Raw genomic sequence first — 22,201 nt, 5'->3', positions numbered from 1 at the left:
GGCATCATTGATGGCGTCAAGTGTGGCAGCGGTAGTAAGGTTGGCCCAGGATCGGACATTGTTTTATTCTGCTGTGCATGGGGTCGCTATGAGTCGGTTCCAACTCGATGGCACCTGACAACAACAACAAAGATGACCTAGTATATAAATCTTTATGCATTCCATTTTCATTTTGACAACTTCCATCTTTCCTAGATTTATACTTTGTACATTCCACATTGTAACTATTAATGGATGTTTACAGCTGTTTCCTCTCATTTGAGTCGTGCCACATCAGCAAATGAAAGTCCTGAAAGCTTTGCTGGATCCAAATCATTAAGATTAATTCTACTTTGAGGTAGTACATAAGCACATGAAATATTGCACAATATTGTAGTTACCAGGGAAATGCAAATAAAACCACAATTAGAAAGATTGAAAACATAAAATATTGGGGACAATATAGAGCAATTAGAAGTTTGAAGCATTTCTAATCAAAGTGCAAAGTAGTGCAACCACTTTGGAGAACTGGTTAGCAGTTTCTAATAAAGTTACATAAACAGCTGTACTTGTTCTTGTTGTTAGGTGCCTTCAAGTTGGTTCTGACTCATAGTGACCCTATGTACAACAGAAGGAAACACTGCCAGTGCCTGTACCATCCTCACAATTGTTGTTTTGTTTCAGACCATTGTTGTTGCCATTTGTCAATCCATTTCATGGGGGGAGGGAGGTCTTCCTCCTTTTCTCTGACCCTCCATTTTGTCAAGCATGATATCTTTCTCCAGGGATTGGTCCCTTCTGGAAACATGTTCAAAGTATCAGAGATGAAGTTTCACCATCATCGATTCTAAAGAGCATTCTGGATGTACTTCTTCCAAGACAGATTTGTTTGTTCTTCTAGCAGTCCAGGGTGCATTCCATATTTTTCAGCAACACCATAACTCAAATGCATCGGTTCTTCTAAGGTCTTCCTTATTCACTGTCCAACGTTCATATGCATATGAAGTGATTGAAAATAACAAGGCTTGTGTTAGGCATACCTTAATTCTCAAAGTGAAATCTTTGCTTTTTAACACTTTAAAGAGGTTGTTAGCAGCAGATTTACCCAATGCAATATGACCTTTGATAGCTACTTCAAGCAAAATGAACTTTCTGACATCAGTCCATTCTCCATTTATCATGATGCAATTTATTGGTCCAGTTGTGAGGATTTTCTTTACACTGAAGTGTAATCCATACAGAAGGTGGTAGTCTTTGATCTTCATCAGTATTTCAAGTCTTCTTTGCTTCCAACAATTAGGGTTGTGCCATTTATATAGAGAAGATTGCTCCAATCCCGATACTATGTTTCTCTTCATATAATTCAGTTTCTTGAATTATTTGCTCAGCATACAGATTGAGTAAGTATGGTAAAAAATGCACAACTTCGCTGATTTTAAACTATTCAGTATCCCCTTATTCTGTTTAAATGACTACCTCTTGGTCTATGTACAGGCTCCTCATGAGCACAATTAAGTATTCTAGTATTCCCATTCTTTCCAGTGGTATATATAGTTTGTTATGATCCACCCAGTCAAATCACTTTGAATAGTCAATAAAGTAAACATCTTTCTGGTATTCTAGGCTTTCAGCCAAGATCCATCTGACAACAATGATGTCCCTTGTTCCAGGAACTCTTCTGAACCCTGCTTGAATTTCTGGCAGTTCCTTGTAGATGCACTGATGCAACCAATTTTTAATTGTTTCCAGAAAAATTTTATTCACATGTGGTATTAATGATCTTGTTCAATGATTTCTCCATTCTATTGGATCACCTTCCTTTGGAATGGGAAAAAATATATAGATCTTTTTCAATAGGTTGGTCAGGTAGCTGTCTTCCAAGTTTCTTGAAACAAATGACTTTCCAGTGCTTCACCAGTTTATTGAAACATTTCCATTTGTATTCCATCAATTCCCAGAGTCTCATTTGTCGCCAATGCCTTCAGTGCAGCTTGGACTTCTGCCTTAAGTACCATCAGTTCTTGATCATATGCTACTTCTTGAAATGGTTGAACATCAACCATTTCTTTTTGGTACAGTGACTCTGTATATTCCTTCCATTTTCTTTTGATGCTTTCTCCATAATTTAATGTTTTGGCCATAGAATCCTTCACATTGCAAGTGGAGGCTTGAATTTTTTCTTCAGTTCTTTCAACTTCAGAAAAACTGAGCATGTTCTTTCCTTTTGGTTTTCTAAGTTAAAGTCTTTGTACATTTCATTATAATACTTTACTTTTTCAAGCTACTCTTTGAAATTTCCTGTTCAGCTCTCATACTTCCTCATTTCTTCCATTTACTTTAGATTCCCTATGCTCAAAAGCAAGCTTCTGAGTCTCTTTTGACATCCATTTTGGCCTTTTCTTTTTCCTGTCTTTTTGATGACTTTTTGCTTCCTTCATGTATGATGTTATTGACATCATCCCACAAACTCCTCTGGTCTTCAGCCATTCGTGTTCAATAGGACAAATTTGTTCTTGAGATGGTCTCCAAATTCAGGTTGGAATATACTCAAGGTCATATTTTGGCTCTCATGGAGTTGTTTTCATTTTCTTCATCTTCAACCTGAACTTGTATTTGAGCAATTGATGGTCTGTTCCACAGTCTGACCCTGGCCTTGTTATGGCTGATGATATGGAGCAGCTCCATCATCTCTTTCCACAAATATCATCAATTTGAATCCTGTGTACTCCATCCGATGATGTCCAGGAGTATAGTCACCTTTCGTGGTTTTTAAAAAGGTATTTGCAATGAATAAGTCATTGCTGTTGTTAGGTGCCATAGAGACCACAACAGTATGAAACACTGCCTGGTCCTGGGTCAACCTCTCATTGCTGCTACCTATGCCTGAGCCCATCGCTGGTGCCATTGTGCCAATCCATCTTGTAAACCCTTGTAAGCCCTGTAGGGCAGTTCTACTCTGTCCTATAGTGTACTATGAGTCTGAATCAACTTGATGGCAATGAGGTATGAAGTTCTAAAACAGGGGAAATAATGTGTGGTGGTAAAAGTAAACAAAGTAATTGAGTTAACTGGAAAGGGGAACAAGAGGGCTTTTGGGGATGACTCAAGCTCAAAAACTCAATGTCATGGAGTCGATTCTGAGTCATAGCAACCTTGTATAGGTATTCTAAGGCTGTAAATCTTGACAGGAACAGAAAGCCTCCTCTTTCTCCCTGGGAGTGAGGGGTGGGTTTGAACTGCCAACTTTGTAGTTAGCAATCTAGTGCTTATCCTACGGCACCACCATGACTCCTTTCTAGGATGAAAAAATATATATATATTTTGTTTGGGTGGCTAATACATGCAGTTGCTAAAAATTAAATAACCATTTGTGTAATTTATTATAGCTTAATCATAAGTAAATTTTACTATACACAAGATCAAATATCATTATTTCAGAATATTGAGAATGAGTCGACTCCAGGTCGACTCTTTGATATAGGAGATAAAAGCCAGGTCTGGTAGGGTACCCAAAAATGAGTCACAATGCTTCTATCATTTGCAGTATTTAGCAGTTGGGTGCAGACATGACAAGACTTGCCACAAAAAGATACAACCTGGCACCTGAAGTTTGATCCTTCCCTTTCATCTGTCTCTAGTCAGTGCTATACTGATTCATCCCAAACCTGCTGATGTGTTCACTGCCATAATCTCTTCAGTCAGCCTATAATTGTTTGGGGTCAGCACTTAAAGCACTGGGGATTCCTACTCTAACCACATAGAGTTCATCAGTTGTTTTGGCTTGCTGGAGCTCTTCCATTAACCGCTTGATTTCTCTGCTATTGCCAGTTCTGATATCAAGTTCCCCATACATTGTGTGCAAACACTTTCCTGGGAGACTGCTCTGAAACGACACCAGTTGTAGATATGGAAAGTAGTATTAGGCAGTAGAATGGCTGTAGGTGGATGAAGCACATCGTCTAGTCTTGATACTATTGAAAATAGCTCTTCTCACACCTTCATGTGCACATAATGATTCCTTGTTAAGGAATATTGCTCAAAGATAGATCCTGACTCACTAGTGCTGGAGCAGGACCCAAATTTCCGAATTTTTAACCAGCTCCCAGTTGTTGAGATGTTACTGGTCCATGAACCACACTTGGATTAGTAAGGACCAATAATACCTCTGCACTACCCCCATGCTCCATCACTCAAGTATTCTTTTCTCAAGGGTGATATTCTCTGTAAGGAGTTCTGATGTTGCAACAGTCAAGCAATTGGCTGCTAACTGAAAGGTCAATGGTTCAAACCCACCCAACAGCTCCATTGGAGAAAGACATGGTGATCTCCTTCTGTAAAGATTTCAGTTAGTTCTACTCATTCAGTAGAGAATATGGACTTGGCAGCATCCAACAACATACTCTTTGTGTCTAGAAGTTTATATATGGACTCATGTCCAGGCTTCAACTTTCTACTGATTCAGGTTCAAATCAGGCAAGAGGATCCTAACAGTGGATACAGGAAGAATTATTGGAATTAAAACTAAGCATTCAGGAAAAGCACATAGTTTTCAAGTGTTAAGTCAAAACCAATACACCTCTTTGGAGGTAGGATTCTCACTGACCAAAGGCTACTGAAAAACATCATGCAAGTCTACTTCCAGAATCATCCATAACCAGAGCAATTAATTAAGCACAGAAACCTGGCCAATAGTTCAGCTCACATCAGCTAGCAGGAGCATTCTGCCTCACAGCCAGAAAGAAGGGGAGGAAGGTCAGGGGAATCTCTCTCTGGTATGGACCAGAGCCTCCTACCATATTCAGGTGGGGAAAATAGCTTCTTTCCTTAATGACTCTACTAGGTGCTAGGTTGTTCCTTAGTAGACATAAGGGGAAAGTTTATCACAGTTTTTGCACCAAAGTGATCTTTGGGCAAAAACTTTATAAGAGATTCTAAGATTGTAAGAGTATAGTGATAGTAAGATATTTGGCATCCCCTAGTAACATACTTTGAATCCTGGTGTGGTGCTGTGGGCTAATGCGTCAGACTGCAGTCATTTGAACTTCAAGGTTGATGGTTCAAGCTCACCAGCCACTTCTTGGAGATCCTATACAGGATCACTATGGGTCGGAATCTACTCGACGGCACTTAACAACAGTAACATATTTTGGAGTCCTGGTGTGGTGCTGCAGGTTAATGTGTTGGACTACAAAGTCGGCTTGAATCGCAAGGCTGATGATTCAAGCTCACCAGCAGCTCCTTGGAAACCCTATACAGGGTTGTTATGAGTCGGAAATGATTCAACAGCATTTAAAAACAACAACAGTAACATATTTAAGGAGTCTTGGTGTGGTACTGTAGGATAAGCACTGGACTGCTAACCACAAGGTTGGCAGTCCAAACCCACCACCAGGTCCTTAGAATCCCTATACAGTGTCGCTATGAGTAGGAACTGACTCGTTGACACTTTGTTATTGTTGTTAGGTGCCATCGAGTTGACATCGACTCATAATGACCCTATGCACAACAGAACGAAACACTGCCCAGTCCTGGACCAACCTCATAGCTACACCTGAGCCCACTGCTGTTGCCACTGTGCCAATCCATCTTGTTGGGGGTCATCTTCTTTTTCTCCAACCCTCCTTTTTTCCATACATGATATCCTTCTCCAGGGACTGGTCCCTCCTGACAATATCTCCGAAATATGAGAGACGAAGTCTGGCCATCTTGGCTTCCAGGGAACACTCTAGCTGTACTTCTTCCAAAACAGATCGGTTTGTTCTTTTGGCAATCTACGGTACTTTCAATATTCTCCTACAATACCATAACTCAAATGCATCAATCCTTCCATAGTCTTCAATATTCAATGTCCAGTTTTCCCAGGCATACAAGGTTACAGAAAATACCATGGCTTGGGTCAGGCGCACCTTAGTCCTCAATCTGACATCTTGGTTCTTGAATAAAGACGTCTTGTGCAGCAAATTTGCCCAATGCAATGCAGCGTTTGATTTCCTGACAGCTGCTTCCATGAGTACTGATTGTTGATGTGAGCAAAATGAAGTCTTCGACAACTTCACTCTTTTCTGCATTTATATGAATGTTCTTAATTGGTCCCGTGGTGAGAATTTTTGTTTTCTTTACATTGAGGTGCAACCCAAACCAAATGGATCTTCATCAGTAAGTATTTTAAGTCCTCTTCACTTTCAGCAAGCAAGGTTGTATCATCTGCATATTGCAGGTTGTTAATGAGTCTTCCTCCAATCCTAATGCCATGTTTTTCTTCATATAATCCAGCTTCTCGGATTAGGTGCTCAGCATACACATTAAATAAATATGGTTAAAGAATATAACCCTGGCGCACACCTTTCCTGATTTTAAATGATTCAGTGCTCCCCTGTTCTGTTCAAACAACTGCCTCTTTGTCTATGTACCTACCAGTTTCCTCATGAGCACAATTAAGTGTTCCAGAATACTCTCTCTCCACAGTGTTGTCCATTGCTTGTCATGATCCACACAATTGAAAGTCTTTATGTAGTCAATAAAACACTGGTAAACATTTTTCTGGTATTCTCTGCTTCTAGCCCAAATCGATCTGATATCAGCAATGATATCCCTTGTTCCACGTCCTTTTCTGAATCCAGCTTGAACCTCTGGAAGTTCTCTGTCAGTACATGGTTACACTTAACAGTAACATATTTTAAAAGTCTTAAATACTTTAAAATTTTTAAGATAATATATAACAATATTATCTGTATGCAAGGGCTCCAAACCCTTTAATTTTTGAGAAAATACACTTGAATCATTGACTCTAAATAATTCAGGATATCCATAAATCCTTCAACCATTTTACATAAGGAATTATTTTGTTACCACAATGCAGTTAACTACCTACTAAGGCTCTGGTAGCGTAGTGGTTACGAATCGGGCTGCGAACCTTAAGGTCAGCGGTTCGAAACTACCAGCCACTCCGCGGGAGAAAGATGAGGCTTTCTACTCCCGTAAAGATTTACACCCTTGGAAACCCTGTACAGGGTCGCTATGGGTCGGACCCGACTCGATGGCACTTAACAACAACAACAAGGCCCTTCTAGCCATAGTCCTCCATTCTCTGACGTCTTGTAAATTCTAGCCTATATGCCTCTGATTATGGTCTTATTTTGGAGTGAATTGTTAATGAGGCAGGATTAAAGTGGGATTAAGGATTAAGGTGAGACTAAGGAGTAAGGATGAATGTGCAACTAAAAATTAAGGATTTCCCACCTTACTAATTAAGGATTTCCCACCTTACTAATTCAGCAGCCTTAGTTTTTGTTTTGTTTTGTTTTGTTTTGGGGGGGGGGGTGGGTAATGGTCTGCATCCAATATCTAGAAATGCTTTGGCAGTCTGCTCTCTTGCTTTGCATCCTGAATCTGACTCATCGCTGTCTGACTTCCAGTTTGTGGGACTTGTGGCCTATTGCATGGCCTAATTCATCAGCTTTCACAGCCATATATATCAAAAGCCTTTTGTCTGACCTACTGGTTTGGGTACTTTGACCCCTTAGACTTCATGGGTAAAGAGAATCCTCCAGACTGGCATCTGAACTATGGATTTGGGACTTGCTAACTCCACAATTGTGAGGGTGATTTTCATGACAGTTCGTGAGTTCTGTGAGACATTACAGTGTATTGCAGATCCTGGGAGCGTGAGGGAAAGGAGGAGTGGTGGCTGATATCAGAGACTATGTTGTGCTATCCTGGTGTGGCACTGTTGGGTTAATGTGCCAGATTGCAAAGCCATTTGAACTGCAAGGTCAGCTGTTCAAGCTCACCAGCTGCTCCTCAGAAACCCTATACAGAGTCGCTATGGGTCGGAACAGACTCGATGGCACTTAACAACAACAACATACCATATTGGAAAAGGTGAACATTTGGGATATCTTTAACCTCCACCTCATAGGGACCAGTCTTGTACTGATACTTCTAAAAGAAATCATGCTTATAATCATTTAGAATGAAACTTTCTTTATAAGGCAAGAAATGTCAATGCTTAATTTGGTATGATATACTAGGGTTATTGCAATTGTTTAGGTATAATTCTAATTTGTTAAATGGCATTAATCTTCAGGCAAATTTCATGCCTGTCAAAAAATCACAAACAATGAGCATGCATTGTGGTGCAGTGATTTATTTGACATGGCTCTTCCACTGACCTGTGGTTCAATCCAACTTTGCAGTCCAGTGCATTAACCCACGGCGCCACACCAGGACTCCCTTCTATCAACAGTCTTTGCAATTTCTACCAAATGACTGGATGGGACTATGCAGATTGGATGCATTCCCTGATGGTCTGGGGGGAAGATGCTGATAAAACTATGATTCAGTTGTAAGTGATTACAACTGGGTTCACTGTGATCATAAACTTGAAACTGTAACATGAGGATTGGTCGATTTTGCCATCCTGCTGGGTATAAAATGAGCCATCAGAAGCATCAAGAAAGAAGAGCCAAGATTGGAACATGTCCTTTAGACCCTGAAATCCCTGCACTGAACTTCCTCTATCCAGGAGACAGAGCTGTGACGTCAGAGGAGTGCCAACAGCAGAGGCAGCAGAACCAAAAGCCAGAGCAGGAGGCAGAGCGGCCGACTTCCCAAACCACAGAGCGAGTAAAGTTGAGTGCTTCAGAGTGGCCTCAAGTCCAGGGGGACCCATGAAGCTAGAGCTGAGCACCTTTAGACTGAGCCTCACGGGGGAATGAAGGGCCTTTTGGGCAATTACTAGCAGCACTAAAGGAGTTTTGTAATACTTGCCCGAGCTTGGTAGAGGCCAAGGGGCCATGTGACTGAGGGGCTGAGAGGCTGAGGACCAGAGAGAGGCAGGCTTGTGGGTGGGCACAGCTGAGAAGTGGTGTTCCTGACCAAAAGAATTGCATTTTGAGCATTTCTGATCCTGAATTGTAACCCATTCACTTCCTTAATAAACCCCACAATCTGAGTATTGTCTGTGAGTTATGTGTCATATTGAAAACCTAGCCGAGAGGAAGAGTTCCATGGAAGGGATGGCTGGTATCAGAATTAGTAAGAAGGTTGGAGGGTGGAGGCATGTCTGACCTCCACCTCACAGGAATTGGCCTTGGGCTGATGTTGTGTTTGACTCTCCTACTTCCTTGTGATGAAGTCCTGGTGTGGTGCTGCAGGATAATGCACTGGACCAAAAGGCCAGTTTGAACCGCAAGGTCGGCAGTTCAAACCCAACCACTCCTCAGAAACCCTAGACAGGGTGCTGTGAGTCAGAATCAACTCGACGGCATTTAACAACAACAGTAAACTTCCTTGTGAAATCAGAGTTCAGACATGGTCCCACGCTAGTTACACACACACACACACACACACACACACACACACACACATACACACACACAAGCAGCAGCAAAAGAGCTTTACAATCTCCTCAGAGTTTTGCTAGTTTAACAGGAAGAGCCAGGTACAGTGTGCTAAAGGTCAGGAGGTCCAGACTTGGCCTAACCATTCTGGCAATTAAAAGAAAAAACTAAATTAAAAGAAGACGTGACATCAGGGATGGAGTACCCAATATGCCAGGTAAGTACAGGAGTAGTGAGAAATTTCATATGTTTCCATCATACCATGTGAAATTGCTCACTACAATTAGTAAGCAAGCACAAGTAAGCATGTGCTTACCTTGCTTACTGAGTAATCTGACACTACATAAGTACTAAGTGGAGGCAGCCAGTTAAATATTTGGAGTCCGAGGATGACATAAATCACTCACAGACCTGAGAATTTATTAGAAAATGGGAATACGAAGGAGCTCAACTGGGATATCTGCAGTCAACTATTTCTTTATACTGCTTGCCTTCCCTTCTAGAGGCTGTCCTTTGCCAGCCTACACATTTCATAGCAATGGTTCAAGGTTATGGGAGTCCTTATTGCTAATAAGGAGATTTCCGGGTGGGAGGGAAGAAGTTAACACGCTCAGCTCAGCTGTTAATCAAAAGGTTGGCGGTTCAAGTCCACTCAGAGGCATCCTGTCAATTAAGAGAAAAGAAAAATCAGTGGAGCACAGTTCTACACTGACACACATAAGGTTACCACCATGAGTCTGCATTGACTCAACAGCAACTAGTTTGACTTTAGCTTTGGTATCTAATTAAGCAATTAGGCACCACTCAACACTGCAACACAAACCCTTAACTGACATTGACCCATCATACTGGTTGTTGTTGTTGTTACATGCCATTGAGTAGGCTTCGACTCATAGTGACCCTGTATAGGGTTTCCAAGGAGCAACTGGTAGGTTTGAACCACCAAGCTGGCATATAGCAGTTCAGTGCTTACCCTACGGCACCACAGCAATAAAAATATGTTACGAATCGGGCTGCGAACCTTAAGGTCAGCGGTTCGAAACTATCAGCTGCTCCGCGGGAGAAAGATGAGGCTTTCTACTCCCGTAAGGATTTACACCCTCGGAAACCCTGTACAGGGTCGCTATGGGTCGGAACCGACTTGACGGCACTTAACAACAACAACAACAACATTTTCTCACACAAGTCAAGTTTTCCTAACCTAAGTTTAGCTAAAGAATTAGAATTGTGCTGGATGCTTAAAATGAGAAGTAATAAAATCTGGAGGTGATTAGCTCTCTGAGGATAATCAGAGCTCAACTGAACTAGTACAGACAAGCTCTGAGTTCATTGGCATCCAAGTCTCATCAGCACCACTACACTACCACCAGTACTGCCATCTCCACCGCCATGTTAATCACCATCATCACCCCCAGCATCACTCCCACCAACCCCCATCAGCACCGCCAGCTGTAGCAGCAACCTTACCACTGTCATATATTATTGATGGTACAGTAGAATGCACAGCCTTATTAGAAAATATGTTGGCAGTAACTATTACATTTGAAAAATTCATATCCCATTTGAGGCAGCAATTTCTGTTCAACCTATCATTCCTACAAAAATACATATGCAGAGATCTTCTGTATTTAAAGATTCCATATTCTGTTTTAATGCATCTTAAAATTTTCTAAATTTGATAAGCAACTTAATCTTTAACCTATGTATAATTGTTTGATTTTAACGATTTTCTTTCTCCACTAAAAAAGTAAATTAAGAGAAAAAATGATGAAATACAAAAACATAACCCTCAATGATAGCTTCTATGCCAATTAAAGTATCCTAGTCCTGTGGGTAAGGAGCCCTGGTAGCACAGAGGATTGAGCAGTAGTTTCACTTTACCGGTCATGGCACGGGAGAAAGATGAGAACTTCTGCTCCCGAAAAGATTTACAGACCTGGAAACGCTATGGTGTTGTTGTTAAGTGTTGTCGAATTGGTTCCAACCCATAGTGACCCTGTATAGGGTTTCCAAGGAGCGGCTGGTGAGTCTGAACCTCCAACCTTGCAGTTCAAACTGAGATTGTAGTTCAGCACATTAACCCACAGCGCCACGCCAAGACTCTACTATACAGGGTCACTGTGAGTCTGAACCAACTCGGTGGCACACAACCACCAGTCCTGCAGGCACAAATTCTTTCAGAAACATGAAAGGACTCAGTGATAGTTACGCTGCCCTTGGAAGTGCAGTAAAACACAACCCCTTAGACCTAACATCAGCTAGGTGATTCCAATGGCTTCTGAGAAAAACTCATCCTTGACTCACTCCCCAGTGAGTAAGTCTGGTGAGAAGCTGGCCCTATGAAAAATCATTGAGTACCCAGGTACAAAAACACATTTGGGAATTTTAGAAAAACTGTTTCTTAGGGTAACTTAACTATGCAAGTTTGAGATTTCACAAAATGTCAATTAATTGAATCAGTTAAGTAAGAACGTTTTTAAAAAAACATGTGCAGAAAAGTGCATGGAATGGCTTAATATTATAAAAATGTCAATTCTTTCCAATGAAATTCCAATCAAAATCCCAACAGGATTTTATTGACAAACTGTCTAAAAAATTCATATAGTTTCGCTGCTTACAAGGAAAAATTACCAACAATCTAAAAAATCTTCAAAGAAAACATTGCTTAACAAAAGCAACCTATTACAAGACACTGGTGTCTCAGTGCTTAAATCACTCAGCTGCAAACTGAAAGGTCAGCAGTTCAAATCTACCAGCTGCTCTCTGGGAGAAATATGTGGCAGTCTGTGTCTGTCAAGATGACAGCCTTGGAAACCCATCGGGTCACTGAGAGTCAGCGTTGACAGCAGTGGGGAAACCCCCGGGTTGCTTTAGCACTCCTACTATAGAGTACTCCACCGGGTACCCCGCCCACTACCATCAAGTCAATGCCAACTCATAGCACCCCTCTGTAGACTTTCCCAGGCTGTACATCTTAATGGGAGCAGAAAGGCTCCTCTTTCTCCTGCAGAGTAGTTGGTGGATTCGAACTGTTAGCCTTGTGGTTAGCAGTCTGACATGTAATCCACTATGCCACCAAGCTAGGCTGTATATAAAAAGAATGCTGTTGCTGCTGAGTGTCGTCAAGTCAGTTCTGACTTATAGAGGCAAGTATGAGGTTTCCAAGAAGCAGCCAGTGAGCTTGAACCACAGACCTTACAGTTCAAATCAACTTTGCAGTCCAGTGCATTAACCCACAGTGCCACTCTAGGACTCCATAACAAGAAGAAATCAAACTTAATCTACTGATAAGGAAATATCTATAAGACATTAAAAACTTTAAAAACACCAAAAAACCCTCAGTGTAATACAAGGAATGGCTTCAAAGAGTTTGTGAGAAAATTTCACCATCTTTTAGTTCTATTTTTCCACGAACTTTTTGAAGCCCCAATATATGCATTATAACCCTCTGTATTTTCTAACAATCTTCTCGATCTGAGCACAACAAATATACAAATTCATAGAAACAAATCTGGGAAGAAAATTATTGGGAGGGGCCAGGTGGTTACTTCTTGAGGGAACCATGAGATTGGGTAATTCAAGGATAATTCCAGTTTTGTGTAATGCTTGGGATTTCACAAGAAGAATGTGTTAGTTGATCCCGTGTGCGCCTCAAATACAGCAGCCTACCAGGAAAATCCTGATGAAGTATTTCTTGTCCACCGCTGGTGTAAAATAAACTATCCTCAATAAAATGTTTTAAAATACCGTCTTGTGGTTGCAGGTCATTTTTCTAGAACTTCAAATTCTATAGACTGGTGATCAACAAAATTTCAAGTCAATAAAATTTACTTTTGTCTGAAGAAATGGCAGAAAACAGGGAAAGTGAAAAACACAACAAAGCAGGATGGGGCTTAGTATCTGTCAAACTTCTATCTGAATCCCTTATTTCAATGCCTACTTAACATGTAGGTCCTAGAATGTAGATTCGCAGCAGCAAGTAACAGGATGCCTGACAAATCAAAAGTGACTTCAACAGTGGTAGTGGTGGTAGTTGTATGCTGTTGAGTTGATTTCAATTTATAGGTTTCTGAGGCTGTAAGTCTTTATGGGAGCAGAAAGTCTCATCTTTCTTCCTTGGAATGGCTGGTAGATTCTAACTGCTGACCTTGCTGTAAGGAGCCCAACTCATAACCCACTATGCTACCAGGGTTTCTTAACTTCAACAATTGTTGTTGTTAAGTGCCGTCAAGTCGATTCCGACCCACAGCGACCCTGTATAGGGTTTTCAAGGAGCAGCTGGCAAGCCTAAACCATCGGCCTTGCAGTTTAAACGACTTTGCAGTCTGACGCATTAGCCCACGGTGCCACACCAGGACTCCATCTATAGGAGTTGTGTTAATCCATACAATCAACCCATACAACCAGAAGTCCAGATGCAAAGCAGTTCCGGGTAATGCTGTATACCCCAACAGCTCTGCAACGCAATGGCAACTAGACAATAACAGCAATACATGCCTTACACAATTCAAACTTTTACTCTATTAAATGCGATGTGAAATACAGTACCAATGAAAATAGCCTGTGCAAATATTTTCATTAGAAAGCATTACAAGTAGATCACATTTTTTAATGTCTGTAATGTTTCCTTTCAACACTAGGCATACACATTTCAACACAAAGGCATACATCTTGCAACTAACACCATGGGAGAGTTCCTGGCTATTTCTCAGGGATACACTCCTCCAAGATACCCCTCATTCAGCATCCATCAGTTTGTGCTATACCCTTCTACAGACCCTTTTCATAACCAAGGATGACCACATTCACTTTTTCATAGTGTGACATTGCTTTCCCTAAGAATTACAAAATAATAACACCCAAAGTCCTTTGCACATGCTGACAATGCAATTTAAATTATTCCACCACAAGCAATTGGATGACAAATCAATTTGGCAGGAGCAGGAAAAGTGAAGGGACCCCAAATTGGCATCTGTACTTTCAAGTAGCCAGGTTACCACGGAGCAGCAGTTCTCACACTTAAGTTTGAAATGCCCTGGAAGGCATATTAAGTCACAGATTCCGAAAGGCCACCCCAAGTAGGTTTGGGGTGGGCTTTGAGAATCTGCATCTTTAACAAGTTCCCAGGGAATGCTGATGCTGCTAGAGTAGGACAACTCTTTGAGAACTACTGTCCCAAATGATGCATGAGCATCAGTCACTCGCAGAACTCCCACCTGTGAGCAGTCTTAACCCCAACTAACTGACATTATTCAGTAGTAACCAGCTACCATTGAGTTGATTCCAACACATGGTGACCCCATGCGTGTCAGAGTAGAAATGTATTCCATAGGTCTTCAATGACTAATGTTTTGGAAGTGGATCACCAGGCCTTACTTCTGAGGTACTTCTGCATGGACTTGAACCTCCAACCTTTCAGTTAGCAGCCAAGTGCATTACCTGTTTGTATCATATTGCTCTGGAAAGCAGAGCAGTCCTGAAAATGGCTAACAATTCTCAATCGTTTCAGATTATTTCCAGGCTGCAGAACATGAGATTAGAAGATTTCACTTGGGGACATAAAACTTTAGGGTAAGCTTGAAAGAAGAGGAAGACCACTTACCAAAATAAGATAAATACCCAATATCTCACCTGCCAGCTTCTCAACATAGGGAGAACAAAATAACACTCAAATCCTAAATGCACTGAAGACGTTGCAAGTATTTCAAGTAACGTATCTTTCCTTTCTCTTAAGCCTGATAAAACCATAAGACCAGAGAACCCCAAGAATCCAGGGCTCTTTGTCTCTCGGCCAAAGGAGAACTCTCCTGGAATGGGTCCCATCACGAAATCTGAGAGCACGGCCCAGACAAACTGGCTAGACAAGCCTGCTGTCAACTGCTATACCAACAAGGGACCAACGAATTTTTTTGTCATTTGACTCAAGAGATTTTTTCAAAACAATATTTTAATTTGCATACCAAGCCCATTTCCCTCTCAGAGGAGGGCTAGAAGACATTCCATTGTGTAAGACAATACTCATTCCCACACAGTGACGTCATTGCCCAGCAAACAACTCTTTCTTGGATTCTTTTCTTGCTATTCAAGTTCCTATAAGAACATTTTAACCACTTCAGAATCAAGCAAGATGGTGCAAATCTTTCTGTTATCATTTTCGCAAAACCAAAAGAGACAAGGCTGTCACCAACTGTCTCACACACTCATTTAATGATTTTCCCCTCTTAGTATAAATAGGGTTTCTGAAACGGAGTTTCACCTCCCAGGTCTTTCTTCTCAGAGGAATACTGATTTGGATAGTTTATTTTTGCCAGCTTTTAACATTCAGGGAGCTCTTGGTGTTTGCTAAAATGAAAAGAAGAATTTCAGGGTTGTAAGATTGAACCCTGGTAGGAATTTGGAGGTTAATGAGAAACACACTGGGTGTTTTAGTTAGAGGAATACTCTTGGGCACAGGGAAGGTTCTGGACAAAATGCACCCTAACACACAAATGATATACAATGGAGTGAAGTAGTAGAACACAGCTGTGAAGTTTTGTCAAGAAACTGTTTTTGTGATTACTGGAAATAACACCAAGTAAAAAAATCATAATGTCAGCAACTGGTGAAAAAAAAAAGCTATCCATTTATCTATCCTTTTATTTACCATCTGTTTATCTTTTTACGTATCATCTATCCATTTATGTAACATTTATCTATCATCTCTTTGTATCTATCTATCTTTTCTTCTCTTTGCATATATACACAAAAATCTTATGGTTAAAGAAAAAAATTTGATTTCCACTAGAAATCTGACTATGTGTTTGAAAAATGTGAATCGGTAAAGAAAATAATATAGTATCAACCAATCTAAACTAACAACTGTTAACTTATGTTCAATTTAGCTACAGCTATTTTTTTGAGAGAGAGAGAGAAAGATACCAGATGGCAGCGCTTTTATGGTTTTATGTAGCACAAATAAAACTCGAAAACAGGCTGTCTCTTCATTTTCTTCAGTGCACAGCCTGGCATTGGGATTGGTGACTCTGATGGCCAGCCGGCTGCTCTTTCCATGATGGCTTTGCGGTTCTTGGAGGAGACGTTGTGCGTAGTCTCTGCACAGTCAGATTTGTTGCACATCAGCAGCACCTCCAGCTCTTTGACGTTGTGGACCAGGAACTTGCAAAAGCCGCTGGGCAGCATGTGTTTTGTCTTCTTGCTGCTCCCATAACCAATGTTGGGCATTAAGATCTGGCCCTTCAATCTTCTCTACACCCTGTTGTCAATGCCTCTGGGCTTGCGCCAGTTACGCTTAATTTTGACATAACAATCTGATTGGTGCCAGATGAACTTCTTGGTCCTCTTTTTAATGATCTTGGGCTTCACCAGGGGTCTGAGGGCAGCCATGATGCCCGTCGAGATGGCTGCCTCCTCCATAGGCATTACAGAAGAGAGAAGGGTTACAGCTAATTTTTAAATTAAACAAGAGACCATTATACAAAAGCTTTGAACTCCTTTTGATTTCTTGCCCTTGTGCCATCTGCCTCCATACTTCTCAATTTGGTATAGCCTTTCAAGTACATGCTCTTATATTTGTATTTAGTATGTTGTTGTTGTATGCTATCAAGTCTATTCCAACTCACAGTGACTTCATATGACAGAGGAGAATGGTCTGCTAGGGTTTTCATGGCTGTAATCTTTAGGAGAGCCAATGGCCAGGTCTTTCACCTGTGGAGGGAGCCACTGGTGAACCACCAACCTTTCACTTAGGAGTACAACAGTTACCGATTGTGATATCAGAGTTCTTCTGTGGTTCATATACAGAGTTCCAAAAATATACAGAATACCATTATCTTGTATGTTTTTTAATATCTACATACAGGGGGATTTCAAAAGTTTGTGCAAAAATTCCATTATCTTTTCATTCCATTTTCCCATGAGCTTTTTGAAGTCCCCCTTGTAAATGCTCATCATACTGCAGCTTGGTCATTTTCATTCAGTTTTAGACCTTTGAGTATATTCATGTTGCTGTATCTACACATTTAGTTCATTTTTGTTGGTGGCATAACATCTCATTCTATGGATATGGTGGTGGTGTGCCATGTTGTCAGTTCCTATTCATAGCGACCCTGCATAGGGTTTCTGAGGCTTTAATATTTATGAGAGCAGAAAGCCTCATTTATCTCTCACGGAATGGTTGGTAGTTTCGAACTGCTGACCTTGACGTTAGCAGCCCTACTCATAACCACTACACTACTAGAGCTCCTTATTCTATGAATATAGCACTATTTATTTTAAGCCAGTTGATGAAACCTTCAGGGGTTTTTCATTGTTCACTATTGCAAACAGTGAGGGGAAGAAGAAGAGAAAGAAGAGGAGAAGGAGGAGGAGAAATGCTTCTTGCCCTTAATTTTCTCATCGTTTCAGTTGCTGCTTCCATCTGGGCACATATAAAGGGACTGCAAAAAGTTCTTGGAAAAATGGAATTACAAGATAAGGGAATTTGTCCACTAACTTTTTGAAGTCTCTTCACACATTTGGCAATAGAAAACATAAATACAGTTAGATTGAAATAATTAAAGATTAGCCAAACGAGACGTATACTTTTGCTGTTGTTATTGTTGTTAGGTGCTGGTGAGTCATTTCTGACTCACAGCAACCCTGTTCAGTCCTGTGCCATCCTCACATTGTTGTCACATTGTTGTCACATTGTTGTCACACTGTTGTCCACTGTTGCTGCCACTGTGTCGGTCCTTCTAGTTGGGGTTTTCCCACTCTCCCCTGACTCTCCTTTTAGCAAGCATGTTGTCCTTCTTCAGGGACTGGTCCCTCCTGACAACATTTCCAAAATATGAGAGACAAAGTCTTGCCATTGTCACTTCTAAGGATAATTCTGGCTACATGTCTTCCAAGATAGATTTGTTTGTTCTGGCAATCCATGGTACTTTAAATTTTCTTCTCCAATATCACAATTCAAATGTATCAATTCTTCATCAAATTCATTGTTCAATTCCACATGAATACTGAAGACTGTGGCCTTTGACCTTCATCAGCAAGTATTTTAAGTCCTCTTCATTTCCATCGAGCAAGGTTGAATCATCTGCATATCTCAGGTTGTTAAGGTTGCTGTTGTTAGGTGCCCTCGAACCAGCTCTGACAACACAAGCCTATACACAACACTTCCTGGCCCTGTGCGATCCTCACAATTTTTGTGACACTTGAGACTATTGCTGGGATTTTCCTCTTTTTTTACTGACTCTCCACGCTACCAAGGAAAATGTCCTTCTCCAGGGACTGGTCCCTCCTGATAACATGTCCAAAGTACAAGAGACCAAGTCTGGTCATCCTGGCTTCTAAGATGCATTCTGGCTGTACTTTATCCAGCTCATTTTTGTTTGTTTGTTTTTCTGGCAGTTCCTGGTACTTTCAGTATTCTTCCCCAATGCCATAACTCAAATGCATCAATTCTGCCATAGTCCGCCTCTCATTCATTGTCCAACTTTCTCATGCATATGAGGCTATTGAAAATACCATGGTTTGGGTTACATACACCTTAAACCTTAAACTGATATTTTTGCTCCTGAACATTTTTAAGCAGTCTTGTCCAGTACATTTGCCTGATGCATCATTTGATTTCTTGACTGCTTCTTCTATGAGTGTTAATAGTAGATTCAAGCAAAATGAAGTCTTTGACAACTTCAATCATTTCTCTATTTATCATGATGTTATTTATTGGTCCAGTGGTGAGGATTTAGGTTTTCTTTATATTGAGGTGCAATCCATACTGAAGGCTGTGGTCTTTGATCTTCATAGTCCTCTTCACTTTCAGCAAGCAAGGTTGTTAGTGAGTATTTCTCCAATTCTAATGCCATATAATCCATTTTCTAAGTTTATTTGCATACAGAGTCTATAAGTATGGAGAAACAATACACCCTGACACACACCTTTCCTGATTTTAAACCATTTAGTATCTCCTTTTCTGTTCGAACAACTGCCTCTTGGTCTGTGTACCAGTTCTTCATGAGCACAATCCAGTATTCTGGAATACCCATTCTTTGCAATACTATCCATAGCTTGTCATGATCCATAGTCTTTGCATAGTCAATAAAGCACAAGTAAATATCTTTCTGGCATTCTCTGCTTTCCGCCAAGATCCATCTTAACTCAGCAATGATATCCCTAGTTCCACATCCTTTTCTGAATCTGGCTTGAGTTTCTTTGTCGATGTACTGTTACAGCCATTTTTTAATTATCCTCAAAATTGTACTTACATATGGTATTAATGATATTGTTTGATGATTTCCACATTCCGTTGGGTTACCTCTCTTGGAAATGGGCACAAATATGGATGTCTTCCAATCAGTTGACTAGGTATCTGTCTTCCAAATTTCTTGGCAGTGAGCACCTGCAGTGCTTCTTCAGTTCATCAAAAGATTTTTATTTGTATTCCATCAATTCCTGGAGCCTTGTTTTTTTGCCAAAGCCTTCAGTATAGCTCGAATCTCTTCCTTCAGTACCATTGGTTCTTGATCATATGGTACCACTTAAAATGGCTGAACATCGACTCCTTTTTTTTTTTTTTTTTGGTACAGTGACTCTGTGTATACCTTACATCTTCTTTTGCTGCAACATTTAATATTTTGTTCATGGAGTCCTTCAGTATTGCAATTTGAGGCTTGACTTTTTTACTCAGTTATTTCAGCTTGAGAAATGCTGACAGTGTTCTTCCCTTTTAGTTTTCTAAACTCCAGGTCTTTGCACATTTTATATTAATACTTTACTTTGTCTTCTCAAACTGCCCTTTGAAAGTTTCTGTTCAGCTCCTTTACTTCCTCATTTCTTCCATTCACTTTAACATCTCTACAGTGGAGAGCAAGTTTCAGTTTCTTCTGACATCCATTTTGGTCTTTTCTTTCTTTTCGGTATTTTTAATGACCTTTTTTCTTTCTACTTGTATGATGTGCATCATATCATCCCACAATTCTTCTGGACTTCAGTTATTACTATGCTGTTGTTGTTGTTAAGTGCCGTCGAGTCGATTCCGACCCATAGTGACCCTGTACAGGGTTTCCAAGGAGCAGCTGGTGAGCTTGAACCACTGACCTTGCAGCTCAAACAGCTTTGCAGTCTGATGCCACACCAGGACTCCAGTTATTACTATATGATGCATCAAATCTGTTTCTGAGATGGCCTAAATTCAGGTCAGATAATTCAAGGTCATATTAGCTTTCTTCAGCTTCAGCCTGAACTTGCATACAAATAATTGATGATCTGTTCCGCAGTCGGCCCCTGGCCTAGTTTTGGCTGATGTTATTGATCTTTTCTATCATCTCTACCCACAGATGTAGTCAATTTGACTCCTGTGTATTCCATCTGGTATGGTCCATGTGTATAATCATCTTTTACGGTGTTTTAATAAGGCATTTACAGTTAAGACGTCATTGGTCTTGCAAAACTCTTCATGCAATCTCCAGTATCAGTTCTAGCACCAAGGCTACATTTTCCAACTACTGATCCTTCCTATGTTTCCAACCTTCACATTCCAATCACCAGTAATTATCAATACATCCTGATTGCATGTTTGATCATTTCAGACTGAAGAAGTTGGTAGAATTCCTCAATTTCACATCACTAACTTTAGTGGTGCATAAATTTAAATAACAGTGTTAATAACTTTCCTTGTAGATGTACAGATATGGTCCTATCACAGACAGCATTGTATTTCAAGATAGATCTTGAAATGTTCTTTTTGATTATGAATGTGATGCCATTCATATTGAATTTGTTGTTCCAGGCATAATATACCATATGATTGTCAGATTCAAAATGGCCAGTATCAGTCCCTTTCAGCCCACTAATGCCTAGGATACAGATGTTTCTGTGCTCCATATCATTTTTGACAACTTCCAATTTTCCTAGATTCATACTTCATAATTCCATGTTCCAATTATTAACAGATGTTTGCAGCTGTTTCACCTCATTTTGAGTTGTGCCATGTCAGCAAATGAAGGTCCCCAAAGCTAAACTCCATTCTTGACATCAAGGTCAACTCTACTTTGAGGAGGACACTCTTCAACAGTTGTATTTTAATGCCTTCTAACCTGAAAGACTCACCTTCCAGCACTATATCTGACGATATTCTGGTGCTACTAATAATGTGTTCATTTTTCTGGCACTATATCTGACAATGAGCTGCTGCTATTCATAAAGCCTTCAGTGGCTACACATTCAGAAACAGTCTGCCTGTCCTTCTTCCTAGCCTGTCTTCGTTTGGATGCTCTGCTGAAACCTGGCCACCAATGGTCACTTTGCTGGTATTTAAAATACCTGTGGCATACCTTCCAGCAACACGCAAGCCACCACAGTAGGACAAACTGACAGAAGAGTGGTGGAAGTTGTTAAGGAGTCTTCCTCCAATCCTGATGCCATGGTTCTTCTTCATAAAATCCAGCTTTCTAGATTATTTCCTCAGCATATAGATTGAATAAGTATGATCAAAGGATACAATCCTGGCACACACCTTTCCTGATTTTAAACCATTCAGTACCCCTTGCTCTACTCATACGACTACCTCTTGGTCGATGTATAATTTCCTCATGAGCACAATTAAGTGTTCTGCAATACACATCCTTCACCATGTTGTCCGTAGTTTGTCAGGATTCAAACAGTCAAAAGCCTTTGTATATTCAATAAGATACAAGTAAATGTCTTTCTAGTACTCTCTACTTTTAGCTAAGATCCATCTGATGTCAGCAATGATATCCCTCTATCCAAGTCCTTTTCTGAATCCAGCTTAATTTTCTGACAGTTTCCTATTCATGTACGGTTGCAACTGGTTTTTAATTATCTTCAGCACAATTTTATTTCTATGTGATATTGTTGATAATTTCCACATTTTGTTGCAT

General features: G+C 40.4%; 1 pseudogene; it reads right to left on the bottom strand.

Annotated features, from left to right (window-relative positions):
- Positions 1-14,090: 14,090 nt before the first annotated feature.
- LOC102831555 lies at positions 14,091-16,703 on the bottom strand (annotated as a pseudogene).
- Between the last annotated feature and the right edge of the window lie 5,498 nt (positions 16,704-22,201).

The sequence above is a fragment of the Chrysochloris asiatica genome, unplaced genomic scaffold (genome assembly GCF_000296735.1).
Source record: "Chrysochloris asiatica unplaced genomic scaffold, ChrAsi1.0 scaffold00018, whole genome shotgun sequence".
Classification (NCBI taxonomy): domain Eukaryota; kingdom Metazoa; phylum Chordata; class Mammalia; order Afrosoricida; family Chrysochloridae; genus Chrysochloris; species Chrysochloris asiatica.
The sequence above is the reverse complement of the archived record's forward strand: the minus strand, read 5'-3'. Positions and strand labels throughout refer to the sequence as shown.